Source organism: Mastomys coucha, unplaced genomic scaffold, assembly GCF_008632895.1.
Source record: "Mastomys coucha isolate ucsf_1 unplaced genomic scaffold, UCSF_Mcou_1 pScaffold22, whole genome shotgun sequence".
NCBI classification, from domain to species: Eukaryota; Metazoa; Chordata; class Mammalia; order Rodentia; family Muridae; genus Mastomys; species Mastomys coucha.
In genome coordinates, this window is record NW_022196905.1 from 194,348,164 (window position 1) to 194,372,508 (window position 24,345).

Sequence of the window (24,345 nt, forward strand, 5' to 3'; positions counted from 1 at the left end):
TTGGAAGTAGAAAGTTCAATAAAGAAAATCACTGAAAGTGTCATCAATGAATAGATCAAGTAAAGATAGTATAGCAGGGCTTAAAGGTCTGCCATTTCAACTATGACAAAGATAAAATAATAATGTACGGATTGATTATACACAACCTTTGGGGAATTCTAAAAGATGAAATTTGTGAATTATATAAAAGACAAAGAAAGCCATCACACAAGTATCCACTCATATATATAGGCAAAGCCATTAGAACTGCATATTTTTCAAGAGAAACTCTAAATGCCAGGAGTCCATAGACATATTGTGCTTTTAACCAAGACTATTTTATTCAACAAAACTATACTTCAAAATTGAACAAATAAGAAGCTTATGACCTTCAGGTCTGGGATGACCCCAGTGCACTGGAACAATAAATTCCTCTTGCCTTTTGCATCAAAAATGAAGAAGAAGGAGGAGGAGGAGGAGGAGGAGGAGGAGGAGGAGAAGAAGAAGAAGAAGAAGAAGAAGAAGAAGAAGAAGAAGAAGAAGAAGAAGAAGAAGAAGAAGAAATAGAAGGAGGAGGAGGAGGAGGAGAAGGAGGAGGAGAAGGAGGAGGAGGAGGAGGAGAAGGAGAAGAAGGAGAAGAGGAAGAGGAAGAAGAAGAAAAGGAAGAAGAGGAAGAAGAGGAAGAAGAGGAAGAAGAGGAAGAAGAGGAAGAAGAGGAAGAAGAGGAAGAAGAGGAAGAAGAAGAAACTTACATGATAAACAGAAACGAAATAAATTCCTGTCCACTAAACCAGCACTACTGAAGACAGCTGAAAAATTAAATTATACATACCACAAAGAAACATGAACATATCCGTGAAACCACAGGTACGAGTAAACCATACTAGAGTAGAACCCTAAGTCAATGAAGAACATGGGAGCATCAAACACCAATAAAAGAATACATGAGAGGAATAAATACAGACAGTAGATAAGAACATATAACAGTAACAATCTCAGTTTTCCAAGCAAAAGACATGGGCTAACAGAGGGAATTTAAACTGCAATTCCATTTGTTGACAGAAGAAAGACAGTACACTAACAAAGATAAACACAGCCTTAGGGAGGAAGGGTGAAGGAGATTGCTAGCAAACAACTAGAAAACAAGCAGGTGTATAACTGACCAATATCTGATGAAATAAAAATTAAATGAGAAAATTAGGGAGATGAAGAAGGTAGCTTCATATTTACTAATAGAATAATCAGTGATGCAGATATCATGCTTCTAAGCTCATATCTATTTTACATTGGTACACCAAATTTCATAAACCAAAGACTTCAGGATATCAATGCAGCAATACTAAATAAATTCAATAGCTTGTTCTCATTAGAAATAGATAATCAAGATAAAAAATTGAGAAGGAAACATTAACCAAGTAAAATGATAGATTAAACAGACTCACTGGGCATCTACTTATAATTCTTTCCAAACACTGCAGACTATGCGTTCATGTCAGAGAGCCTCATGACGTTTTCTAAAATAGAGGGCATTTTGTGATACAATGTTTTTTTTTATCATGTCAGAGAGCCTCATGACGTTTTCTAAAATAGAGGGCATTTTGTGATACAATGTTTTTTTTTACTCCATTTGACCACAACAGAAAAAAATGACAAATCAAGAGCAATACAAACTTCAGAATACATAAAATCTTAAGGAGACTGAACAATACATTACTAAATGAAGAATGGGTTATCAAAAAAGACAGAAGTGTTTTAAATTCTAGAATCAAATGAAAGCAATATGCTAGAATCATTTGGTACACTACAATAGGAAGCAGTTCTAAAAGAAAGCTTTGCAGCAACAAATTTCTACACTTAAAAATAAGGAAAACCATAAATAAGTACCTTAATGATGCAACTAAAGGTCTAGGAAATATAAGAGTAACTGAAGCCCTGAGTTAGTAAGAGAAAAACCAATGTAGAAATTAATGAAATGGAAACAAAAACAAGCAAAGAGTGCAAAGGCCAAAGAGTTGGTTCTTTAAAGAGATAAGAAAGACTGGCCAACTCTTTTTTTTTTTTTAACTTTTATTGCATTATGATGAGAAAAGTTACATGATTTCAATTTGTCTGAACTTGTTAACATTTAAAAACATATTTTAAGTAAGTAGAATTAAATCACATTCTTGCTTCCCTTTTGTATCACAACTCCTCCCAGAGACCCCCTCTTCAATACCTATAATATCTTTTTTTGTCATATTCCTTAAAATTCGTAAAATATTAAAACAATAAAAATGAGTATTATAAAAGTTATTTGATATAAAACAACAATCAATTTAACAGTGCTATGTAGATGCTTGTTTACAGCAATACTGAAAATACATATGTTTTTCTCAATATAAATTTTAAATAACTCAAAACATATTAACTGTATATTTCAAAAAAATACATCACTACTAGTATTTTATTAAATGAACATAAATATATAAAGTCTTTTTGATTGTTTGTTTGGTTTGTATTTAGTAGAGTTTAAAATCTTGGCTCTTACTGTGGTGGGAGCCCAAAATAAGAACAATTTTTAGACATTGGATTTCATTGTAATAAGGCTGTACTTCAATGACCCTCAAATCACCAAAGGATTTTACCTCCATTGTAGCTAAGCTGAGAGTTGACAGTTCTGCTGTGCCAAGGAATGAATTGTAGGCATGATTTTTGGATACAGATTTCCCACTATGGTCAAAGCTATTTGACTTGAGTGAGTGACTTTATTCTCAGCGCACCCAGAACAGGTTACATTCATTTAAGAAATGGTATGTGTATTAAGATAGTCTATCCATAAAGTCATTCACCAAATGTTTCAATGAACAATGGTTCTGCTTGGAGGGTGGCACAGACATCAGTTGTGGGTAAGAATCTGGTTCATTGGCTGTGATAATTTGGAAAAGCATTCATCTCAGAGAAAGAGTAACTTGTAAAGTCCTCTTTTTCAAACTTGAGACAAGAGCTACAAATGTCAAGCAAAACATTCAATCTCACTCTTTGTTGTTCTCTTTCCTACAAGCCACCTCCCAAGTTAATTGTCTATGTCTCCCTTGGATATATAAATACTTTTGAAATATGTAAGCTGTTCTGAAAACCATAGTATAGTGTAAAAACACGAAATAAACAATACTACTAATAGAGAGGTTGAAATTGGAGAAGAAAGATTTCAAGACCCTTATGTTGTACACAGCAAGACACTGTCACAAACAAGCTGAAAGTATGTGTAGATTGTCCAATATTGGACCTATTTCTACAATTTCCAAATTAGAGAGACCATTGGATGACAATCAACAAATTTCTAATTCCTCATATTTTTGAATTTCAATCGCTTAGGATATGTTGGTAATATTAATTTTCATATTAAGATATTAAGAAAAGGTAATTGTCACTTCCTGTTGTTTTTGTTGTAAGAGGTGGAATTAGGTTTGTGTGGATTTGTTGAAAGGTTACTTTCTTGCTTCTTCTAGGGTGTAGTTTTGCTCCTTATGTTGATGTTTTTCATCTATTATCCTTTGTAGAGCTGGATTTGTGGAAAGATATTGTGTAAATTTTGTTTTGTCATGGAATATCTTGTTTTCTCCATCTATGGTGATTGAGAGTTTTGCTGGGTATAGTATCCTGGGCTGGCATTTGTGTTCTTGTAGGGTCAAGACTGGCCAACTCTTAAACTAACCAAAAGCATGGAAAGACAGAAAGTTATAAAACTGGATGAAAAATGAGGCACTAAAACAAACATCAATGAAATTCTTGGGGCACTGGGGCAGACACTGAAAATTTATACTTACAAAATTGTAGCATATTAGATAGATAGATAGATAGATAGATAGATAGATAGATAGATAGATAGATAGATGGATGGATGGATGGATGGATGGATGGATGGATGGATGGATGGATGGATGGATGGATGGACAGACAGACAGACAGATACATAGACAGATAGAAAGATCAAGGTGCATATATCTACCAGGCTCAACAGTAATATAAATAATTTAAGTGGATCTGTAACAAGCAGTGAGATTTAACCACTAATAAAGTGTCTTCTGTCTAAACAGAGCTCAAGCCAGACCTGTGGAATTTTATTTTCAAGAAGAATTGATACCAGTATTTCTTAACACTGTCCATAAAATAGAGAGTGAAATGATGCTGTTAAACTCATACTAGGTTGTCAACCAATTATGACACATTCAAAGAAATAAAACCATCTCCCGATTTAACATGTATGCTGAAGATCTCAATTAAATTCAATTAAACTGAATTAAATTATAAGTTTAGAGCATTCACCATTACTGTGTGCACTTAATTCCAGGAATATAAAGATGGCTCAACATATGGTAATCAATACATAAAATCTAACACATTGGTATACACAAGGGCAGAAATCACATGATCTTCTCAATAGTTGGGGAAATAGCCTCTGAAAACTTGCACAGATAAAAGCCCAGGAGAAAATAGAAATCATAGAAACACTCCTAAACACAAAAAGAATTGTTTGTGTATGTGTATGTGTGTGTATTGTGTGTGTGCAACAAATCTATAGTCAATATTATTTTCAGTGAAAGATATGAAGTTCTGTTAGAATTATTCATGTTGTATTAGTCCATAAAACCTTAGTTACAGTAATAAGAGAAAAAGATAAACAAGATACATGCAGAAAACCCTTAGAACCAATAAGCCCATTCAGAAAAATGGTTGAACATAAAATCAGCATGCAAAAATCCATGTGTCTTCAGTATGAAGGAATGAAGAAAACATTGCCATTTATGAGGAGTGAACCTTAAAATGTCAATGAAAAACCTCCAAACGTTTGTACACTGAAGACTGAAGAAAGAAAAGAAGAGCCGGGCAGTGGTGGCGCACACCTTTAATCCCAGCACTTGGGAGGCAGAGGCAGGCGGATTTCTGAGTTCGAGGCCATCCTGGTCTACAGAGTGAGTTCCAGGACAGCCAGGGCTATACAGAGAAACCCTGTCTTGAAAAAAAAAAAAAGAAAAAGAAAAGAAAAGAAGACACTAGAAGATAGCAACACCTTCCACACTCTCAAACTGGCAGAACTAACACTTTGAAAGTCCTTGTACTATCCAAAAATTCATAGAGATTTGATAAAACACACAAGAAATTAACATTATTTATAGAAACAGGAGTAAAAACAGTCTTAAAATTTATTAGGAAGCACGGAAGTCTTGGTTCAGCCAAAGCAATTGTAATAAAAAAGAATAATTCTAGAGAAATTAGAAACCAGTTTCAAATTATACTATGGAGCCATAGTAGTAAAAACAATTGGCACCAAACAGATCAACAAAATAGACTATAGAACCTAGAATTCCAAGCTCATATCTACAGTCCTCTGATTTTGACAAAGGTTTCAAAAACATATACTAGAGAAAGTATGATCTCCTTAAAAAGTGGTGCTATGATAACGAGATATTCACATGCACAAGAAGGGAAGTAGGAACCAATCTCTTAGTCAAGCACAAAAATAATTCCAACTGTGTCAAAGATTTCAAGAGTCATGAGACTGCAAGTGCTAGAAGAAATCATAAGTAAAATATTCAAGACAACAGTGTCAGGGGTTTTTGGAAGAACACTCTACTAGCACAAGAAATAACCCAAAGAAATAACCCAAAGAAATGGCATGTGAGAGTATATGAAATTACAGAGGCTCTGCAGAACAAAGGAGAGAGCAAGTGAAGAGTAAGCCTGTTTTTGAGAAAAACTTTGTAGCTAAATATTTAACTGAGGATTAGAATTTAGAATATATAAATATGTTAAAAACCCAATGTACTAAACAACTTGATCAATAATAGGATGAACTTACAAACATAAAGTAAAAATGACCAATTAGTATGAAAATAAATGTTGAACATACTTAGAAATCAAGGAAATATAAATTAAAACTATATTGAGCTTCTAACCACCCTAGTAGCAATGGCTGTCAGTAAAAGAAAAACAAAAAGAAAAAAAGAAAAATATAAAAGCATTTTGTAGCAGGTTGTAAAAATTAATGGCAGACTGTAGTGTGCAACCAATGTGGAAATTCATGGGGAGGTTCCTCAAAACCTGAACAATATAATTACAATATTATCCATCTATAACCCTCATGGTGATATATTGAGAAGACTCTAAGTTATATCATACAGATACTTGCATGTGCATATTTTTCTAACACAGTTTCACTAGGCTTCCCACATAATGGATGGGGGGATTAAGACAATTTTTTTTCTCTATGTGTGTGTGTGTGTGCACGCGTGTGTGTGTGTGCATGCCTGCAATGAAATTTTATTATGCCACAGAAGAATTAAATTATGTCATTTACTGGAAAAATGGATGAGTCTGGTGATCATCATATTACAGCAAAATAAGCCAGACTCAGATATTTGTTCTTCTTTGTGGATATAGATTGTATATAAATGGCATGCAGACATGAATATGGCCAACATACTTGATGTCCTAGAAAGAAGTTTTATAAAACTCAGCATCATGTAAAATGAACACATTAAAGTTGTTAAAAATAAGCAAGCATGTGGATTGGCTCAGCTGAAGATTAAGCTATTGCATATATAAAGAAAGACATTGGAAAGACTAGCGCAAAGAACCCAGAAGGATCCCAACTGCCACATGTCTCATAGATTAGTTTGCAGATATGGCTGAATCAAGGAAATAAAAGTATGTTCTCTGCTGGGTTTCTTTATTATGAAACCATGATCTCTCCTTTGAACTGAAACAACTATCTTGTATTTGTGTTGCTATTGTACAATTAATGTTTGGGGAACAAATAGTTTCTTATCCTTCACAAGTTACATTGAGAGAAATCACACTTGAAACACTGCACTCAGACAATCTCACCAACACATCCACTCATTTGGTCAAAAAATCTGGATTTTGAACCTTAAGTTCAGAATGGAGTGAGACTTGTAAGAGTGGTACGGTGCTTTTAATTACAAGGCAGATGTATTGTAAATTGTGGGCAGAGGGCTAATAAGCATATCTGAAGTACTTTTTCTAAAATGCCTTGCCACTCTCCCTAGTGGATGTAAGGCTGTACAGAGTACAGCAGATGTGGTCCTATGCACATTTCATACTCTTTCTCTAGGTCATAAGCACCGCAGTGACTTTGAGTCTGGTCATTTGAAACATTCACTCCTTTGGACATTCTTTTGGTATGTTCTCTTACGAGACATGGGTATTATGTGAGGACTATTGTAAGTCTCAGGGGCAGACCATGGATAGGTTCTCCAGTAAATAGTCCCAGCCACATCTAGCCTTTGAGTCATGCCAACTCACCAGAAATCTGAAGCCTGCAAATGATTCAGACTCCAGATAGTTGAGTCACCCTTGTCCTCAGGCATTATGGAACAGACATAAGCCATGACCTGTCCAAATTCCTGACCCACAGAGACTTGTGACACAGTTGTTAAAGCTCTATAGCACTAAGTGTAGGACACTTTGTTAGACAGCACCCATAGTCAAAAAGAATAGTGGGAAGTGTGCCAAGTAATGGAGGAGTTGACTAAGGGAATGCTGGAGAAATGGAGCACCATGCTACAAGTGCTGTTCTTGACTCAGCCAGAGCGTCTCAGAAGTTAGGTTTTACATGGGACATAAAGCTTCAGCAAAGGAATAATGAGACCAGTTAGAGCAACATGCATTATAAGAAGCTCTTGAGGAATAAGAGTGAAACAAATCCATATACAACAGCAGCAGAAAGAAGGCATGCCCATCGACACATTCTAAGCTATTGTTAGACAGATGCTTGAAGAAATCTAAGCAAATACTTTGTTTTTAATCTTGCCTTGTTTGCCAAAATACCAGTGATGTTTTAAGCATGGAAGCTGGAGGCAGGAAGAAGGAGGGAGAGTAGAAAGGAATTTCAAATTATCAAAGAAAGGTTCAGCCCAAGCTGTTTTAATGAAAACAAGACTTTAGAACAATTTTGCCAGATACTCCAGTACACTGAAAGCATTTGTAATTCCTAACAGTGCACAAGATACTCTTTCAAGATGACCTACTTCCTTCACAAATGACATTTTGTAGATGACATTTTACTATCAGGTAAGTCTTTAAATCTCTTATTAAAAAGTCTATGATGATGGTTCTCGACCTTCATAATGCTATGACCATTTAGTAAAGTTCCTCATGTTCTGGTGACCAGCAACCATAAAATTATCTCATTGCTACTTCATAATTGTAATTTTTCTGCTATAAATTGTAATGTAAAAAAATAAATCTGTGTTTTTAAATGGTGATAGCCAACTCTTGTGATGGTTAAGATCCACAAGTTGAGAACCCCTGGTCTATTGGGTTACAAGATAGTTCTTCTGGCATTAGTTCTGGCTGTGCAAGAAGGAGAGGCTACACTCAACTCCCCAGCTCCCATGTTAAAAAATAAAAAGCCACATGTGTTATATATATCTGTAATTCCAGCAATGGAGAAAATAGATGAATCCCTGGAGACTGCTGGTCACCAGCATAGCTAAATTCAGTGAGAAACCCTGTCTCATGAGGATGAGAGGGAGGGATCCACTACTTTGGCTACCATGTATTTGTGCATAGGTATGTGTGCCCACCCCACAATAGACACATATTTATAAAACACACATATACACACAGAGCACATGACTTAATATTTCTGCACATAAGAAAAGTATTTTAGATGGCCTTCAACTCTCTTTGAAAATAAACAATGCTTTAGAAACTAAAGGTAACAAAATTAATTCATTATTCTTATCTGACAAAGATCAGTGGGCTTAAATATTGACAAGCCTACCAGGTGAAGACAGGGCCTTAGAATAGGAAGAAGAAGAAAGTGATCCAGGTATTTGAGTCAGCAAGCAACTTCAGGAATAAAGTGTTTTACTTGTAAGTTTATGTTCAAGGTTCATTTGACAGTTAACTCAATGTGTTAGCTCAACGGGGACAGTACACACATGCATATTAGCTGATATTCCTATAGGTTAGAAAGTTGGTTATTCTATTCCTGTGTCTTAGCTAGACAGGAAGGTCCCAGGAGACCTTCCAAAGCTTATTCACACAGTTGGAGGGCTTAACTTTTCTGGCTGAAAAGAGATGGATTGCCTGTTCTCGCCTGTTCTTGGCCTGGGGTCACTTGCAGCAGCAAGAGGACACTCTCAGGTCTTACCACAGAGACCCGCTTCTGACCAGTGGTCAACCTTGTCATGGAATTCTTCACAGGCTCAGAAAGTCTGAGTTTCTCTTCCACAGCAAACTGGAGAGAGATTTGAAAGGCTCCTCACCTCAAACCCATGTAGACAATCATCCTATTTTGCCACAAACTGATGATTAATCCTAAAATCTGCAGAATCCTTGCTATTTTTTAACATAATAAACATTACTGGTAGAAGAGCATGGTATCATCATTTCAGTTTTCGGCCCCTAAAACTAGTCTACCAACTCCATTTAAGTTTTAGTCAGAAAATCACTTTGAATGTGGTGATGGCAGTGTATACCTGTTGTCCCAGCAGTTAGGAGACTGAAGCAGGAAGATTGTCTTGAGTTTGAGATTACCTGAATACCTAGTGAATATCAGGTCAACCTAGTCAAATATCAAGGTCATGTCTGAGGGAGGGTATGGGAGGAGAAAGAGGGATGATGATGATGAGACTGGCATGTGTTCTGTTTCTACATCTAACTACCTCCATCATTACAGACATACCATCAAACCAAACCCCAAGATTTTAAGTTAGAAAAAATAATACAGAGATATCAATCTTCATTCCTTTTAGTTGTATGAGAACTACATGAGCAACCAAATCTAAAAATTATCTAGTCCTGTGCTTTGTAAATGGTTGACTGTCAAGAGAAATCCCTCCTCCATGATGGCCTATCTTCTATACAATTGTGTGTGGACTATAAGCTCGAGGTTTTACTTCAACCCCATTTCCTTGGGTATTGGTGCATTTCCTTTCATGAAAATCTCTTAGAATAAGAGTTCACCTTGCATCTATCTATCTTTGTATCTGAAATAGTGAATAAAGGCACAAAGACAAATCATGAGCAGATGTGTATTTAAAATGAGTCTTCAGTGCACCAGCAAGCACAAAGTTGGGCAATGCCAGTTACTATCAAAATTGCTGTAAAAGAAAAGAAATATATGCAAGTTTTTGTTTAAATCAAATGCTAGCTGTTCTGAAAATGTCTCTTTATTTAATTACATTATTTTTCTTAGAGTATAGGATTAATCACATTTCTTTCCATTAATTTTTGAAGTAAATGACTTATATCCCTACTTATAAAAATTCTGAAATTTTCAATGAGTAATGTAATTTCGCTTATATTTAACATTATTTTACTAGAAAAAAATTGAACCCAATTCAAGCAGCTTTTCCATATGTTAATATCAAGATCACGAGGGTTTTAGAGCAACTGGCTTCCCACTTGCAGACATGTTTATGTTCTACCCAAATTCATGGGACATAAACAAACTTGAGGGCTGATGCCATGTGTTCAGACATTTCTACCATGAAATGCGTAGCCACAGCACTATGGAGGGAGACAAGCACAAATCAGATTCTGACAGAAAGTTAATCCAGATCACAGTTGTATTTGGTAAACACTAAGAAGCTTGCCTACCCAAAAGGCTTATCAGGTAGATTCAGAAGACCGTATTCCCCAGTGTATTCATTCTGATTTCTCTTTAGAGAATAACCTAGGAAAGTCACCTACTTTACAATTAGCTGTTGTAATATCTGAGGAATGGACATGGAAAGTCTCAGAAACTTGAAGAAAAACAGATGTTTCTCTGTTTGGGTTTTTATTTTCATTTTCCTCTGATACAAGGGGAAAAACAATCTTAGAAAAACATGTCTTACTTAAGCACATTGTCTCCATAAAAACAAAAGAGAAAAACAATAAGCTACATTTCTCTCATAAAAGGACTGAACAGCATCAAGTATTAAAAACTACTACAAAGACAACATACTGAACCAAAGCAGAGTGCTGGCCTTAGCAGCAATTCATCTGTAGCTATCCCAGATATTTGGAAGCAGAGAGCTGCTTTCTATCATTAAACGTTAGAAGGGGGTGGGGGTCAAAATCTTTTGGAAAAGCACCACAGAGGAGAACTCTAAGATATCTTTCCATAATTACTGAAAAGCTTCCTAAACTTTTCGGGGCTGACAGTGAATGATTTCAAAGGCTAATGTTTAAACTCATGAAATACTTATTTGATAATTTGAGGAGTCACACTTATTTAAGATGAAGCGTAAAACTAGCTGCTGATAGGGAAATGCAAGATTATTTTCCAATTTGGATTTTTTTCCAAATTCTCTTTGGTTCTGTTCATTCTTCTGATGTGCTGGACAGTATATTTCCAGAGAAGCACTCATGCTGGTTTACTCTTCTGTTCAACTGAGAGTCATGAGTGCATCATGGCAATACCAGCAAATCAAAGGACCTGTCAGAAACTGCTTCTCCAATTAAAAAGGAATTGTGTTACCTGTACTACTCTGTGTCTGTGTGAGCCCCCCGCCCCCGTCCATGCCAGCTTGCCTATTGTTTTCCTTCAGTTCATTTTAAACAGTCATTCTGGTGAGACTTTATGAGTTTAGCTCCTGATTACTCTAGGAGACACTCTCTCACACCAAACTCCGTGACTCTTGGTTCTAACCAACTTTCAATTATGAAATACCAAGAGTGGGAGAGATAGTCTTTCCCAGGTAAGAATGCACTAACTGTTTACCCAATAATAAATGCCCAGCCCTGAAAACATAATATGAGAAATATTATACAGATTGGACAGGTTGTATTTATGTGATTTATTAATACACATGCATATACATGTGTGTGTGTGTCTGTATCAACAGCTAATGGGAAAAGAGTTTATGACTTTGAAAGGGAACAAGAAAGGCTATAGAGGAGGGCTTGGAGGGAGGAAATGGGCAGTGAAATGATATAATTTCATCATAATCTCAAAAAGTAATTTTTAATGTAATTGTGTAATTGCATTAGTTCTGAAAATGAGTTTACAGTTTGAAGCCTTTAAGAAATGAAGATCCAATGTATATAAACTAGCTCTTTCATAAACAATATGACCGTATAAGGTTTACAAAGAATATATACCTTATTCGCTCCATAAGTGTAGTTTCACTTATTAATTTTCTTCTTTAGCCTCTAAATGATAGTTCAATTCTCCTGTGAGTTCACATTAATTATCAAACAGCTTTTGCTCTAATAAAGTCAAGAGCAAAGAATTGTATTGCTTTAATTGATTCTTCCTCATTTTTCATTATATTTTCAACTAAGCAGCATCGAAATAGAGTAAAAAATATACAATTCTGATTATATTATCTATATATTTACAATGTTCCCACACAAGTCATATTAGATTCTTACCTTTAGGTTCATGCCACAGAAATCCCTATAGGATCTTCCACTACCTAGATTTTGGGGAGTTTGAAAGTAGTGAGTATTTTCCCTGAATTTCCTTCTACTTCTCCCAGTGCTATCCTTCTTTGGGTCTCTATGACTTGATCTTATTTTATGACATCTCTAACCCTAATTTTATTTCAAGCTAGATTGTAGGGACAACGCACGTTCTTTATGGAATATTTAGAAAATAAGTGAACTCAAGAAAGAGTCATAAACTCAATTTGATTATATAGAGTGATAACCATTTCATTTTCAGGTATTATAATGCTGCTGATTTTGCAAAAAGATATCACATGCTACCTAATATTCATAAACTATAGTTTTCTTAGCAAGTACATTTTAGAAATGGCAGTGAATATCCTTTTATATTTTCATCAATTACTAGTTTTCAAAACTTGTACATTACTTAACTTTATAAACTACAGTTTATCTGATACTGAGTATGAAAGCCATAGATAGAGACCTATACTCAGTAATCTATTCTGGTTAGGAAACTTGTGTCTATTTATAGCCATCAAATGAGAACAATTTCAGTGATATTCACAGGACTTCAATTTTTATATCATATTGTTTTCCGTAAGAAACTGTCCCATAGACATGTAAATAAAGAAAATATCTAATAAAAAAATTTAAAAAGAAACTGTCCCATAAATAATCAAACAGTATTTTACTAACATATATGGGAATTATCAAATAAATAAATAAATATGTTTTGCAATAAGTTGTATCAGAGTAAAGAATGGATGAATTATACAGTAAAATAAATTGGACCAGAATTAGAATCAGAGATGGTCCCAGAGAAAAAAAATTTCTCTAAAACAAATTTTTGTAATATTCTTAAAGTGATCCATATGACAGGAGGGGCGTGGGATGTTCACAACATCAAAGGCCTGACTTGACTGCATGGGAACGTTTCCACATGAGAATCACAAGCATGCCATAAATTTAAGTAATGAAGAGGCCTATGTTGAAGAAGAGCATGGGAATCTTTCTGCATAAAACTACATCTGTGCACCCCTGGTCTCTGATTCTCAGCTTGAAAAGGAGCGACTTCTGATTTTTAAGTGAGTATGTCCAGAAAACTAACTGGCCTGATACAAGAATGGTCTTTCTCACAACCATTTGTTTTTTATTTACTGTTTTCTTTCCATGCCCACCTTGCTGCATAACATACAACAAAAATAATTTATGACAAACAGACATATTGATAACCAAGATGACAGTATGATGTTCAGCATTGGTCTATAATAATACAATATGGATACAACAGCTGGAGTAATTTTTTAATATTTTTCCCAGGATCAGGCACAACAGCCCACACATGTAATCTCAGCACTATAGAAGCAGATTATGAGTTCAGAGTGGGCCACATTGGAGTCTCTGTCTCAAAGCAACACATTTTCTCAGTTACATCGAGAGTGTTTAATGGATATTCAGGAAACTAAGAAAGTACAGCTTTTGCTTATAATACGCTTTATTCAGAAATTCTGGTAATGTACACAGCAAAAGAAATTCACTTTGAATGATTTATTTGTAATTACCCCTTTTCAGTACATATCAGAGATTATTCTTTTCTATGTTTATAACTGGGATACAGTTACATCATCTCCCCTTTTGGATTTCCTCTCTTCTGGCTCTCCCAACTACCTTCTCTGCAATACAAAGCAAACCTTCCCCTTTTAAGTTGATACCCCATGTTAGTTTTATTGTATTTACTACAAGCATATATACAAACATGTATGCATACCTACACTCATAGATATATGTATATATATACACATAAATATGTATGCATATATATATGCATGCGTGTGTATGTATCTACATGTTTGTGTTTGTGTGCGTATATATAAAAGTATAGATTCAATCTGCACTGGACTCATCAATAAGGGGGCTCATCTCTGGGAGAGAATTATTCTTCTCCTAGTTATAAAGAGTTGCCTGTAGGTATTTGTTTATTCCAGGAAACACTATGGAAGCTGACAATGGAGGGAAGCAAATAAATACTTCTGCTCAGCTGCAACCCCCATGAGCTGTAACAATTACCATCATGACCAGATATGCATGAAGATGCTATAATACACTCACATGTCAGTGGCAACCAGGTTGTATTATTGAATTTAAGGCTCACTCAACAGGCAGAAAATCGAGCCCTGTATCCCTGTATTAGAAATCAGGCTAGCTTCCCAGGGCTAGTAAAGTTGGACCTTAGAAAAGACTCTACTACTACCACTTTCCTACACAAGCATTTTTTACTGCATTTGAAATCGTATCCTTATTATATCCACGGGTAAGTGTAGCTACTGCCCCTTATCAGAGCAGATTCTTTTTACAGGTATCCTATATTGCACTATACTAATCCATATTCACCAGCCAACATGCTAATTAGCCTCTTAAATTTTATTGGATGAGTTTTCTCTGCTAAAGAACGGTATTTTTTTTTGAAAAACAATAGATTTCACAGCTATAAAATTTCACAGCTGTAAAAAACAATGGGCCCACTCTGATCTAAAATTTGTTAGCATCCTGCCTCAGCCTCCTGCGTGCTAGAGTTATGCAGGCATGTGCCACAACGCCTAATAAAAACACCCTTTTGAAAGAAGTTAGAAGTGGCTTCACCTTGACAGCTTTCAGGTGCATGGAAGCCCTCGCTAGTAGACAAGAGTTCCTTCATTCAAGGGCCGCTGTTAGATCCCGAATCATCTTCTTGGGCGTATGGAGCCCTTCTCTTGGCCACTTTACTCATATCTAACAGCCTGTCCTCTGCCTGGACCCCGTGTCCTCCATCTTTTGGCTCTCAGTACTTCAGGCCTAGCCAGAGGCCCATCTCTAGAGTGCTCTTTTCAGCTGGGGAAAGTTAAAGGTGCTGGATCCTTCCCAGATGTGCTTATATGTACGTGAAAGGCAGGTGCTTCTGCTCCAGAGAGATCCCGTTACTGCCTTCTGACAGCAGTAGGAGTTTGCTGCTGTTGCTGCGCTGCTGCTGCTGCTACTTCTAGACTATTACTACTACAAAGACGACGACGACGACGACGACGACAACAACAACAACAACAACAACAACAACAACAACTACCACCACTAGGAGATATCTGGGCAGCAAAGAGGGGCAATATGGTCCCAGAGAATGGACCCTTGAACACTTCCATTCTCTCTTTCCCCTCACCCTGAGCCCAGGACATCTCTGGCTCAGACAACCCCAAGGCTGTGCCCAGTGGCAGGGAAAGGAACACCACACTCCACCTCACAGTCATTTGACTGTTGCTGTTGATCCAGCCCCCTGTTATTCCACCACCTCCTCGGCGGCCCCTGCCCTCCACTACAGGCAGCAGAGCTGGACAGCTTTCTTAGGACATTTTTTATACGGTGTTTCACGAGTAGTACCTTCTTGCACTAATTCCTCTGACTGAATCTCCAAGCTGGTCCCCTAGTAGCCTCCCATCCCTTCCTCCTTACCCTAGCTGTGGTTCAGTTGTCTCTGCTTCCCCTTTTCCCTGCCTCTGTGTTTCAGTAAGAGTGTCTCATGTGTACTGATTTGTTTTGTTGTACTGTGGGGCAGAGACCTCCCTGATCTTGCTTAACCCCTTAAAGAAATAACTGGTATGACTTGAAAAATAAAAGATTATATTCTCACCAGTCTTCAAAAACAGTCCATTTTTACTGGCAAAATATTACAGTGATAAACCTTGTAATTCTACGAGTTACTAAATGGGATAAAGTTTCAGTCTCTTCCGGTAAGAAAACAGGCAAAGAACAAAGGTGTCTTTGGTTTACATTCTGTAAGAAAGCAGTTTCCAAAATATTCTGAATTTATATAAATGACCTAAAGCTAAATGTATATTAAACTTAATTTGGTTCAACATTTAAGACGGCAGCATGTTTAATTCAGAGAATGTCACCTAAATGAAAATGTATATATTCATCAAATTTTCACAAAAAAAAAACCAGTGAGATAACTCCTAAGAAGGTTTTAAGTGTACCCTAGAAAGATTAACAATGCCTTGAGAATGCCTCTGTCTCTTGCCTTTTCCAGTTCTCTTTCACATTTTTTTGACAATGGGACTCTCTTCCTAAGTCCCTACCATATTATAGAAATAATTTGATATATATATATGTATATATATATATATATATATATATAATGAAAATTGAGAGGAATCAGATTTGAGTAGTTAATTTATGTCAAGTAGAAATTAGGAAGATATTATTAAAAATATGACAAGAACTTGAACTGGCAATCAAGGAATTAGTAGAATTTAAAAGACTGGATTCAAAAGAGGGAAAAACAGTAATATTTTCACCTTTAAGTAAGATTCTTTGAAGAGATGATCAATTTTTGTTGGTCCATATTTTTAATATAAAATTCCAATTGTATAAATTCTGTTTAGAAAAAGAAGGGTTGGAATACTTTCTGAAAAGTTTGTAATATGTAATAAGTTTACTTTCCAAGTAGTTTTCAAGTATGTTAAAGTAACATAAAGAACTAAGCATTTTACTTTCTGATCTTAGATTCTACTGCTCGGCAACCCAAGAAAATCATGTGCCTCTGAGCTTACCCGAGTCTCAGATAATATTTCCAAGGAAATACAAATCGCATGATATCTGATACTATATAAATACAAAGAGTTTTCTTACTATTTACTGGCACATTTGTTGTGCTCAGATCCTATGGGTCAGGAATCCAGAGTAAGAACACCTACATAATATCTCTACCTAACTGAAGACAGGAAGACTAGAATCATTGGAAGGTACATTGATCCTGTAAAAATTAAAATAGCCTCTGTTTAACATCCATGATAATCCACAGTATTTTTTTTTATTGCTTGGATGTTTTGCCACAATGGGCTTTGTAGGACAGTAGTTTCAGTGGAAATTCTTCTTTGTCTTTTTGAAGACCTCAAGGCTTGCATCCTGCAAAAGATCATCACTTGGAAACTGCTTTATTTTATGTCTGAAAAAAAAATTAGATTTTTTAACATTAGCTCTTCAATATCCAGTTGTTATAAGTGAGTCACAACTTCCACTGAAACTACTGTCCTACAAAGCCCATTGTGGCAAAACATCCAAGCAATAAAAAAAAATACTGTGGATTATCATGGATGTTAAACAGAGGCTATTTTAATTTTTACAGGATCAGTGTACCTTCCAATGATTCTAGTCTTCCTGTCTTCAGTTAGGTAGAGATATTATGTAGGTGTTCTTACTCTGGATTCCTGACCCATAGGATCTGAGCACAACAAATGTGCCAGTAAATAGTAAGAAAACTCTTTGTATTTATATAGTATCAGATCCATGTTAAGAGAGAAAATAGTTAGATGCCACCTCTCAGAGAAAGAGATGTGAGAATTCACAGATGTGTTTGTAAATCACTTAAGGAAGACTATATGACGTTTTTCGGAAGATTGTCCACATTATATAAAACAAACAATTGGACGTTATAATTATCAGGCAAGGTTCATAAAATGCTATTATTATAGTTACTAAGTGTGTTTAAAAGATGTAGAATATTGATATATTCAAATGTGCCCTTCCTCCTCATATAATGTTAACTGAATATCATAAAAGCATGCAAACTTTTCCTTTAGCCATGTGTCTGCTCCTTCTGGTAAATGGCCAGGATATTGACCATCCACTGGTAGTAAGGTAGACTCGTGTGACTAGTTTTGGCCCTTGTTGTTGAGTAGGAGCCATATAATCTTTTACCAGCATACTCAGAAGCCATGGGGGTCTTCTTCCACACTGTCTTCCCTGTTGTAAGCTGGAATGCTCTTTTAGCACCACTGTGACCAAAATGCATACACAAGCAACTTACGGAGGAAGGCTTTGTTTGGGTTCATAATTTCAGATTGATTTTAGTTTGTCATGGTTTGGAGGATACAGTGGGAAAATCAGCTGTACCCATCATTAAGAAAAAGTGTGCCCCCTTTTTCGGCAGGAAGCAGAGAGCGGAGATAGGTGCAAAGGGTTATTATAACTTCCAGAGTTGGACCCCATGGTGTTCTATTTCTACAAGCAAAGAACTACCTCTTAAAGGCTCCACATTTCTCAAAAGCTGGGAACAAGCATCAAGCAGAAGAAGAGGGGAGCTGTTATAGATTCAGTCAAACCACAAGAGTATATACTGCAAAGGTACAAATTCCTAACCTCCAATGACCTCATTCAAGATAAGTTTTAAGATCTAAATAATTAAGGTTTGATAAGCGATTATCAAGTATGAAGATTCTTTTAAAAACTCTTGATGTACAGAGTTTATAGGACAAGTTCTCAGGAGGCACGAAGGCATAGATACAAGACACAAGCCATGGACCAACAGAGTCACTAGAAGTGAATTGAAAAGCATGCAAGTGAGTCTGTCCTAGAGCAATGCATCTCTACTGAATAGCATGTTTGGTACTTCTAGTGTCTATACCTCTGAGGCAACAAACTCATTCTAAGGAACCACGGTAGTGGTAGGGCAGGTAGACCATCAGTGTTAATCACTGAAGATAACTCATATTTAGACACAGAGGGCAAAAGGAATAAAATACCGTGGTTGCTCATGTGAATCACAGTGGACTTCAAGTTAACATTTTGTTGTTATAGTCACCTGAGGCTTGTGAATGATTTTCTGTTCCAATATAGGCCAGACTATATTGATTAATATCAACACTCACATATAACTACATTCTCTTTTTTTAAAGATTTATTTTGTTATTATAATTTCTAAGTACACTGTAGCTGTCTTAGGACACACAGAAATGGGTGTCAGATCTCATTATGGATGGTTGTGAGCTACCATGTGGTTGCTGGTATTTGAACTCAGGATGTTTGGAAGAGCAGTCAGTGCTCTTAACCACTGAGCCACCGCTCCAGCCCTATAACTACATTCTTAACTAATAAATTTCCTTTTGGCTTTTGGGTGGATATAATTTCATATAGGTTAAAACTTGCATACTGTGCATGAGGATACATGCATATATATACATATACATATATATGGGAAAAACTATTAAATATAATGGTGTATATTTTTAAAAAAAATACCTGCGTAGAGAAATGGGCCATCATGTTAAAATCCTTAAACTGACTGTTTTTAAAATATGTGTGTTTATAATTATAAATACTAAGAAGAAATAAAATGAGATTTTATTTAATATGTTGAAGTTTGAACTCAACAGTTATAGATAATGGATCTCATATAGGTTTAAACATCATTTTTATACTCCATTTATTGCATCCATTGATGGGTAGCATTTTGCAACATATGTGAGATTCATTATATTGCATAAAAATGTCTAATTTTCTAATTTCATCACATTTTTTATCTCATTTAATTAAGAAGCAGAATTTCATTATCAGGTATGTTTAGCTTTGATTCGCAATGTTGCTAAATATATACTATGCCATTTCGAGTAAGTTTCTTATCTAAATCCTGCAATTGTCTGTTTTAAGATAGTAACGATGATAGTTTCCTTTATATAACTAGCAAGGACTGTAAAATAATATTTACGTATCCAACATGAATTTTTATCCCCTCTATCAGTAATACAAAATATGTAACATTTTCCTAGAATGTGAATTTTCCCTGTTGTTTGAAGCAATGTATAAATTATTAGGAAAAAAAAAGAACCCAACTATGATCAACTGTCAGGAAGGTAAGTCATTTCAGAGTTCTGATTCACGTAAGTCGGCATGTTAGCCATGAGGAATTTAATGGACATCTTGATGCTGGAGGGAACACCTGTTCTTAGGATTTGGCATCTGTTCTGGCTGGCTGTGAGTTACTCACTTCTCTACCTTTAGATAAGGTTGGCCTGCTCACCACGTGCTGAGATGCCTCCCTTGCTGATTTGCATACTCTGGTTCAAAGTCAGTATGTTCTCTATTCTCCTTGACTTGACTCAGATCTGCTATTCTATTTTCAGTCACTTTTTTAGAGGACCTAAGGAACAGATGGCTTTTATGATGCAGGAGACCGCATTATTTTATCAAGACATTTCTGCCTCAACAAGTCTGCCTGCTCTGCTCATACTTCTGGGTAGCAAGCCTGTCTGCTCTGTCACTCTGCTTGTCTGACATCTCACTTAAACTAGCTTGGACAAAAGCCAGAGAAGAGACTGAGCAAAGAGCATACACAGTCCCCAACGAACTGTCTCTGTGCTTCTTCCCTGGATATCTTTGGTTCTTCTTCTCACCCTTTAGAATCTTGAACATTGTCAATCTAGCCAGTAGATTTTGCTATTTCACACGGGTTTGTTATGATGTTTTTCCTTAATAACGTGGCCTCCATCTTAAGACTCAAAAGTCTATTTTAAATCAATAACAAAATTATCATTTCTTCCTTGTTCGACTAGGGTACTAACTCTGTCTGGAAGGTAGGAAGTACGGAACATCATGTGCATACTGCTTCCTGGGTTTGAGAAGCAGGTAGGGAGACTTTCTGAACATTTCCTCGCCAGTATGAGCTATCATTTGTTTTGTTGATCTTCATCATCCTAACAAGTATAAGATTAAATTTTGTCAAAGGGTTTTCCTTCATCCATTGAGATGACAATGTATTCTTTTCTTTCAGTTCGTTTATATAACGAATTACATTTGTTGACTTACATAAGTTGAATCATTCCTGAATCTCTGGGGTAAGGCCTACAAGATCATGGTGAGTAATCTTTTTGATGTGTTCTTCTATTTGATTTGCAGGTATTTTGTTGAGTGTTTTGATTTCTCTGCTCCTTTCCATGGACATTCCATAAATGAACAAGAGCATGACAGCTTTTGTTATTTGACTAATGTACAGAATAATATTTTGGGAACAGTTTCCACAGGCTTTCTGAGTATTTCCGTATAGATTTTCACATGTAGGAAGATAGAGTTTTAAAAGATATCTAACTTTGGAAAGTGCGGGACTCGGGCAAAGAGAATAAATGTGCTGTAATCAAAGAACCAGTATTAACTTCAGATGACTGAAGTAGAATTTTTTAGTCCAGCACGGCTGAAAGCCAGTGCTCAAGAGGACTAAGCAGGAAGGTAGCTGTCCGTGAGAATCCAGACTGCATTTCAAGCTGCCTTGGACTATAAGATGCTCTGTTTATATAAATAGATGGCTTACACAGATAATATAAGATGGAAGCATACGTACACAGATGGTGATGCATACACTTTGAAAAGAAGAACATCAGCCCCCGTTTCATACATCTTGTCAGTTAGGCCAAATTTCTTACATCGTTTTTAAAGGGACCTAGAAATAAATATAATAAATGAGATAAGTAGACTTTATGCTGATGTAACCTGATATCCTTTTCATATCATGAGTGAAATTAGAAAATTTAAGTGGCACAAATTTTCAAGTTCTTATTTTCCTTGGACCTTGACTTGTCTATAGAACAAATGTATTTGTTTTGTGGACTTTGGTTAGGATCCAGGCTTTCTCTTGCTAATTGCTAATTGCATGTACTAATACTCATTTTTTTTTTCCAAAGAAGGTGTCACACTGTTTCTCAGACTGTAGCCTTTTAGTCATTATTTTGCTAAATGATTTTCCTGCCAACTGTCTTCTTAGTATTTATGTTTTTAACAATATAGCTGGAATGCTCTCAGTCTTAGCCAGAGAAGCCTTTTCCCCACTAGTAGGTCTCAGTCAATGTAGAAACTCATAACTAGTCAAAACACTGAAAATAAGACTCTTCTGCAGGCAGCCTAAGCATAGGACCTCAGAGCTAAGGCTCATAGTGAAAGACTTCCTCCAATGAGGCCACACTCCCTCCAATAAGACACACCTCCTAAGATTGCCAACCCCCTGGGGTAAGCGTACCCAAACCACCACAAGGAAGAAAGGGGGCAATGGTGCCCATTCCTTTTCATAATTGAGGCTGTACAGTAAAATGTCTAGTGACACTGTGTCAAAGGCTAAACTACTAAAATATAGTTTGTCAGCAATTACTCATGACAGTATTATATTCGAGTGAAAATTACTTTAAAGGACCATCATGAGAAATTATCTTTGTGAAACATGCAAAGATAATTTTAATTTTTTTTTATAAAAGCAAACATCAGAAATCATAATACACAAAAGGCCTATAGGGCAAAAGAAAAAAAAAAAAAGGCCTGACTAAGTGCGTGTGTGTCTGCATCTGTAGGAAATTGAATTTCACATATATTTTATTTGGCTCCATTTCTTTTCTTTGTTTGTTTTATCCTATTCTAGTTGTTTGGTTTTGTTTTATAATATTTTATTTTATTGTATATTTTTTAGGTTTTCTAAAGAAAAAGAGAAAGAAAGGCTGTGGATTTGGATGGTGGGGAAAGTGAGAAGGATCTGGAAAGAGCTGGGGACGGTGGAAACAATGAGAATGCATTGTATGAAAAATGTTTTCTTTAGTTTTTAAAAGATTTTTCCTTTTATTGAACATAGATTTTGTTTCTCACACAATGTATTCTAATTACAGTTTTCGTTTTCCCTTCCCCTGTTTTGCCTATTTCCTCCCTCCCTCCTTTCCTTCCCTCCTCTCTCAGTTTCTCCCTGCCCCCTCTCCTAGTTCCTCCCCTCCTCTCTCAGTTCCTCCCCTCCTCTCCTAGTTCCTCCCCTCCTCTCCTAGTTTCTCCCCACCCCCTCACCCACTTCCTCCAACCCACGCCTTCTCCCACTTCCTCTTCCACTTCCTGCCCACCCCCTCTCCAGTACACATCCATCTCCTTTCTGTCTCTCATGAAAAATGGAACAAGGTTCAAAGGACTAATAATATAAAATGATGCAATATGATAGAAAGATAATACAATGAACAAAGATGATTACTTTGGAATAAGAAAAGCAACAAACAGCAGGGAAAGAGCCCACGCACAGACACACAAAAGAGGTACAGACCCACACCCACAAAATGTATTTGTCGACTCGGGAATCCCATAAAATAACTAAACAGGAAGCCATAATATATACAGAAAGGACCAACAGGGTAAAGAGAAAAAGTAAATCAATAGGAAAATAAAAATTAAAATAAAAATAAAAATCAAGCCCTGACATGACATTATGAGACAAGAAACATCTGAAGATACCTTTAAGTTCATTTTTTTGTTGGCCACAGTACTGTTTGGCACCCACTCTTCCCTAAGAGTAGTTTGTTTCCCACAGTAAGACTCCATTTGATGGAACTACATTTTTATTTGCAAGTGTCTATCAGTTGAAGATTGCTTCTGGCTTAGGGATGGGAGAAGTCTCTACTTTTTTATTTAGCTCTAAGGCCCCATCTAGTGCAGACGTATGTAGGGTCAAGGCATGCTGGCTCAGTGTAAGTTCATAATGTCATTGGTCATGCTGATCATGTTGATGGTGTGTGTGTGTGAGTGTGTGTGTGTGTGATACATTCCCATCTCCTCTGGCTCTTACCCTCTGCTTCCTCCTTGAGCCCTAAGGGTAGGGATATGATGGAAACATACTCTTTAGGGCTGAGCGCCTGAAGGTCTCTCACATTCTACAGGTTGTCTGACTGTCAGTCTCTGTATATGTTCCTATTTGCCGCCAGAAGAAGCTCCTCTGATGATGACTGAAAGTCACTGACCTCTGAGTATTACAAAATGTCATCAGGAGTCATTTTATACCTATGTTCTTTTAGGGAAACACCATTTTGGTTTGACCTTAATACGCTGAAGGGGAAATTTTATTTTCAATAAAGAAATATTGAAAAATGGTATTTTTATGATTAAAGGTATGGGTCTTAATATATAAAATAACAACATATGCTAGTATATTTCTAATTTCCTAAAATTTAGTTACAGAATAGAACACTGTTGCCAAAGTAGTCTAAAATAGTCATTCTTTCTCATCATTTTTATCAGGAGGGGAAAATAAATGTGTATGATAAGAACAAGCCTTTGCATTATCAAGTTGAACTAAAGGAAGGTTCCCACAGTTTACTCAATGGGTGCTTATTTTTGTTGTGTGACTGTCAAGGTGAAAGCCATCTAGCATAGTGCCCCAGGGAATGATGG